The following is a 6,494-nucleotide window of genomic DNA, read 5'->3' on the forward strand; positions in this document are numbered from 1 at the left end:
ATAACTATAGACAGAACGGATTTATTATATGCACTTACTAGCACAGAAGTTTTTCTTACCAAGTAGACAACTCAAATTACGTGTGAGGTCACTAGTTCTTTTATAATGAAATGTTATATCAGTTGGGTGCAGTGTAAAGTCTTTGTGAAGGTGGGCAACATGAGAAGCAGGGAAATCACTGACATAGAAACTGGGAACAATAACAATAAAAATGAACCCATCTGTAGGGAAGTGCCCAGAACAAAACAAAAACCTTTACTGACATGATTTCTTAAAAAAAAAAAAAAAAAAAAAAGGACACTACATCTGACAGGCAAATCATTGAGCAAATCCAGTGGAAATTATCTGTGATTATCTTTATTTTTAGGTTTTGAGTTTTGTACATGTTGTTGATATTGTGATATGTGTCCACAGTGGAGAGACTGGAGGGAGGATACATTTTATGAAATAATTTGGCTTTTGACAAAGCTGATAAGTTGGCAAAACCATTGGGTTGCTAAATAAAAATTATAGCATTGTAATCACACATATTTTGTAAGTCAGAATTCAGAGTATATTTTCTTTACTAAGAAAGAACCAACATTGAAGTAACTGATAGAGGTGTAAGGGCAAAGTTAGGAGAGGGCTGGACAGAGGAGTAACTCAAATAACTGTGAGATTTAGTTTGCATCCTAGCCCTGGAGAGTTGTTGAATTGCATGAGACCAGTCACCCTCTTTGACAGTTACCCAAGTTGCTTCTGAAATCTAAATATGCCCTGTAAAACATGGGTTTAAGTTGTAAACACCACAATCTCTGGTACATAGTAAGTGTTGAATTAACTTTTTCCCCCATTTAGTAAAGATAGATCAGTAAGGAAATAAAAGCAGAAATAGAAGGTATAATGCAGGCCTATTAAATGCATACGTAAAGTTTATCACAAGAAAAACAAAGGAATACGTAGTCAGATGCATCTTAATTACTAAAAATGTTAGAACATTCTAGTCCCAAAGGGCACAGGAAACAAACATTTCTTCTAAACCTTATAGCTGAGGCTTCAAGTAGGAGTAATGTAGACAAGTGAGAACTTAATGGTATCCATCTGGCAAACCCAATAAGCTATTTCCTAAGGAAATATTTTTTTCAAAACCAATGGGAGGACCTAACCCCTAAACATAGCTTGTTAAGTCCAATTGTATAAAAGAGTGAAAGTCAAACAAATTAAGTTTATTCTGAGAGAGGGCAAAAACAGGGTAGAGGTGGATAGAGAGAATCCCAAGCAGGCTCCACACCGTCAGCCCAGAGCCTGATGTAGATCTTGATCTCAGAAACCATGGGATCACCACCTGAGCCAAAATCAAAAGTCGGATGCTTAACCGACTGAGATACCCAGGCACCCTTAGAAGAGTGAAATTGTATAAAAACATGGTCCGCTAATGGAGGATAATGTTACCGTCTTTTCTTGGCTAATAGGTATTTGTACAAGGAGCTGTGGCTTCCAGGTGTCTTCACAAAAACTAAGGTCTTCTGGAGGGACTTTGGGCTACTACCAGGGATGGAAGGGGCAGTAGAGCCAGCAGGGTTAACTGTTTTGTCCCCAGAATAAGAGTTTGATTTCTAAATTCTATAAACATGTCCAATAGAGGAATGAATGTACAATACTTAAAAAATACAGCTATCAACTGGGCCGAGCAGCTAGTTTGAGGTTGTGTTCCTTGTCAAGTTCATGTCCAGGATACTGGTGATAGGCTGATAAGAAAATTGGCATTACCGTGTGAAAATGATAATGCTAAGAATCTGACTTGGATGGATGAACTCATTAGTACCCAGATGAACGATGGGATTTCCTATGTGCAAAGACAACACTTTGATCAAAAACATCATAAAAGAAAATATGCCTGGAGAGGAATTTTCTGGCAAGAAAATGAAGAGCAGATACAATTAGGTATTGTGAAAAAAAATTATTGCTGTAAGAGATTGAGACCCAGAATACAAATAATTTTGATCTGACATGCTAACAGGAAGGTGGGAAGGATTTGGAAACAGGAAGTTGTGAAAGATAGTGAGTTTTTATTTAGTGTTTCCTAAACATGTCATGATTCCCCAGTGGTGCAAGCTCTCGGCATGCAGGACCTGAGTGCCAGCAAATATGTACTAGCTGTGCTTGTGGCAGACTTTTTATCCTTGAAATTTCATTCCACATGCTTGCATTGTATCTCAGAGAGGGCTTCTGGTAGGAACTTAAAATATGCCTGCCTTTAGCTTTCTTCTTGATCATTAAGACTTGGATTGTATTTTTCTTAACATTTACTAAAATTACTAAATGGATTAAAAATTTTTTGTCAGATCACCTGGGTGGCTCAGTTAAGCATCTGATTCTTGGTTTTGGCTCAGGTTGTGATTTCAGGGTTCATGAAATAGAGCCCCACATATCAGCCTCTCCACTGACAGCGAGGACCCTGCTTGTGATTGCCTCTGTCCCTCTCTCTCTGCTCTCCCTGGCTTGCATGCAGACAGGTGTGCTCTCTGTCTCTGTCTGTCCCTCTCTCCAAAATAACTAAATAAATAAAGTTTTGGGTACTTGTTACTGATTTACTACCTACCTCCTCTCCATGTGGAAAGATGCTACATCACTTGTTTTCTCTTAGATCTTTGACACCACCTGGATAACCAGAGCTTACCAGTGTTTCCTGAATGAAAGAAAAAATGATGAAAGGAATGAGTAAACATGGTGTATTTACCAACACTATTTCAAGTGCTACCTTGGGGTTACTTACTTTGACCAATCTTTTTTTGTGTGTATGAACCTTGAATGGAACCTAGTCGTTGATGTTCTCTCTGAAGCTCTTTCACCTCGAGAAAGCCCTTATCATCTTTATTGTCATTTATATCGTTTGACATCTTGGCATGATTCAAAATGTCATGTATGATTTCTGCATCATGAATGCAATGGACTGTTTACTTCCATATTCTGCTTTTTATATACTGGCATGAAACGTGTTAACGATTATGAAGGGATGGCTCTTGAGGATAATTTATAGTAGTCCTTTGGTAAGAAGTTACTTTGTAACCTGGGAGTTGTTACTAAGACAGAGGAAATTACCATTGTAAGAACAAAACATGAAATACTATTTTTAAAGCTGTTCTATATTTACTTTTGAATGAAATTCTAAATATTAGTAAAATATGCATCTTTAAGGTTTTAACAAGATAGAAAATTCTCTAACATCTATAATCAACTAAAGTTTTCATTATTACAGGATTTGAGACCTTGTAGTCAAAGGTGGACGCAGATAGAAGATTTGAGGAACTAATTCCCAATTATAATTCTGATTTCTTAGGATGGACATTATATACTAGTAATCTAAATAGCCGTATCTTAACTGTTAATTAGATAAGACTGCAGGTTTATAGTGGTTGTAGAAATGGACAGTAATAATCATTGATAAAACCCATCCACGTTTTAGGCAGTACACTTAAAGTAGACAGAAAATAGGTAATATTAAATAACACTTCTGTAACATTTCCTATTAACATGGTCATTTCTAAGCATTTGATACGCTTAACATACATAATCCTTAAAGAGTTCTTTGAGTATACTCTTGGTATTTTAGTACAGGATGAAACTTGAAGTATATAACAAAAGCTATGACCATAGTGACATCCATTAAGTGACAGATGTGGAATTCACACTGAGACATGCTGTCAACAGTGTATATACTCTTTAACCCTGGGATAGACAAGTTAGTGGAGCTTATTTGAACATTTTAATGTTGACAACTTTACTTTCATTCACCACAGGTTTTAAAAGCTCGGACAAAGTTAAAACTTGACAGAAATCACTTGTAATTATTCACTTCTATTCACCTAATAGAGTTGATAGTAGAGTGCTTCATTACATTGAATCAGTGTTGTCAGTGTTGTTCAAGCATGTTGTAGGAAGTGAGTGTATCCAGATACACTAGAACATTCTTTGAAGACCCTAAAACATCATTATTTGAAAACCCTAAAACATCATTATCCCTGCCTGCTGACTTACCATTGGCTATAGCTGGCTCTGTCAAAACCATGCATCTATGGTTTTTGGTGTAGTTTCAGTACTAGGTAATTTAAAATAGCAATAATTGAAGGAAACCATATGATCATTTCAAAAGATACAGTAACAAAATTTAAGAAAAATAATTGACGATAAACATTTAGAGTAAACTGGGATGACAAGAGGAGTATTTTGCTGAACGATTATGGCAAAACTGAGAGCTTTCTTACTGAGATGTGGAATACAGGGAGGAAGAGTAGTTTCACTATCTCTGTGTCATGACACTGGAAGTACTAACCTGTGCATTCAGGCTGAAAAAAAAAAACAGAATTGGAAAGGGAATAACATAACTGTCTTTATTATTAATCTTCTGAAAGCAACTTGAGTTTAAAAAGCTTAGCAAGGTTTCTGGACTTAAAAAAAATCAATATAGGAAAATTAAGTGGTGACTTGAACAAAAATTGCAGGTGAGCCACTACCATAATTCCTCTTCTCCATGAAAATAATGAGAACATGGAAAACATTGTCAGTGTCAAATTTTGTCCAAACTCTGCAAATGAAGTACAGGCTTTCAGCAATACAGGTAGTGTTTATTAAAAAATAATAACGGAATCTTGGTAAGAACAGTGAATGTCCACTCCTTTTTCTGATGTAACTCTTCAAACCAGCAACCTGGGGGCAGGAGTAAGTGTGGAGCTCCTTAAGAGCCACCTTCCCAGAGAATTGTTAGTTTTTCCCCAGTCCGGTTTGCCCATGGAAGACCTTGCTCTTAATGCTTTCTTTATTTGATCTCATTGAAAATTAACACAGTGTTAATAGCCTTTTCAAAAAAGTTTTATTTATTTATTTGGAGAGAGTGTGAGCAAGGGAGGGGCAGAGAGAAAGAGAGAGAGAATCCCAAACAAGCTCCACAGTGTCAGCCCAGAGCCCGACGTGGGGCTCCATCTCACCAACCACGAGATCCATGACCTGAGCTGAAATCAAGAGTCCGACATTTAGCTGACTGCCCACCCAGGTGCCCCATGTTAACAGCTTTCTTTGAGGTCCAGATATTGGAAACAATAAAATGCACTTATTTGACATTGCACTTGCCTATAGTAGAGGATAAAAGTTAAAACAATAGGCTAATTCCAAAGCTTGAAATTAAAATCCAGGAAACAAGATATACATGTGATGCTTTGGAAATCTCCAGTATCTTTCTCAGAGTCAAAATGGCCATGCACGTGCATAGAACTTTGTATATGCTGAGAACTGTACACAGCACAGGATAACCCGGAAAACATTGGAATCTCTAACCTAATGCTGAATTTAAGGTTTTGCCAACACGGGAAGTAAAGATAAGTGTTAAACAGTAGTACCTTGATAAGTTTCGGTATCACCAACATACACACAAAGCCTCTTAGGAAAGACTGGAATATATGTTGGTTCCAGGAATTTAAGGAAATGCCTGTCCAATCATTAGCTGGCCAGTAAGAAGCTGAGGAGAGACTTCAGTGGCCACAAGTGACAAAGAATATTAGCTGTCTTGAATTAATTCAGAAAGTCATTAAAAACAAAATAACAAATAGACATAAAAGCCAACTTTGGGGAAAGAATACAATCTAATTTCTGGAGTTGCCACATTATATTAAATACCCAGTTTAAAAAGAAAACTACTGGGACTTGCTTCCATAGCATATGTGCTAAAACTGGAACGATACAAAAAAGATTAGCATGGCCCCTGAGCAAGGATGATCAGCGAATTAAGTGTTCAAAAAAACCCAATACTAGATGAGGGCAAAAAAAAAAAAGAGTCCATGCTCCAGGAAGAAAAAATAAAAGCCAACAATTACCTCTAAAGCCCAGGTGTTGGGATTAATAGAAAAAAATGTACATCAGCTATTTCACCTGTGTTCAAAGGACTGGGGGAGGGGAACTTCCTCTTTAAAAGAAAACTATGGGAACATGTCTCACCAAAAGAGAAGATTAAAAAAGAGCTAGAAATCACATGAAAAAGAATAAACTTGAGAGTTTCTGGAGTCAAAAAATAATATGGAAATGTTAAATACTGGATTCTGCATGTTAGGAGTCTGGAAGACACGATTTTGTCCTAATGCCTACTAAGGGGAAAAAAAAAAAGGTTGAAAAATAATTGTTCTAGGATCCATAAAAGAGGTAAAGACACAGGGAAAACCACGATTCCCACTATTGGAGAAAAATAGGCAAAAACAAGGAGTCAAAGCTCACCAGAGTAGAGACGTAGGAGGGGAAACTATCACAGGAACTAGCACAGGGGTAGGAAATCTTGACCTGTAGTTGGTGAAATTTGGAGGCTCACTGTGTCTCTTTCCCTCCCCCAAATTTTGTGGGATTTATCTCCAGGAGCTCTACAAGTTTCCCACATAAACATCACAGATAATTCTCTTCCTACTTTTTTTAGGGAAATGGAAAAGTAACCCTGTTGATTTATGCCAGAGACATGTTGTTCTTTTTGATAATGC

General features: G+C 37.0%; 1 non-coding gene across 1 annotated transcript; it reads left to right on the plus strand.

Annotated features, from left to right (window-relative positions):
• Positions 1–5,676: 5,676 nt before the first annotated feature.
• LOC128773973 (U6 spliceosomal RNA) lies at positions 5,677–5,780 on the plus strand. The gene has a single exon (XR_008418463.1). It is a non-coding gene; the product is annotated as a U6 spliceosomal RNA (small nuclear RNA).
• Positions 5,781–6,494: the final 714 nt, after the last annotated feature.

The sequence above is a fragment of the Panthera pardus genome, unplaced genomic scaffold (assembly GCF_024362965.1).
Source record: "Panthera pardus isolate Hobbes unplaced genomic scaffold, ASM2436296v1 HiC_scaffold_27, whole genome shotgun sequence".
Taxonomy (NCBI): Eukaryota; Metazoa; Chordata; class Mammalia; order Carnivora; family Felidae; genus Panthera; species Panthera pardus.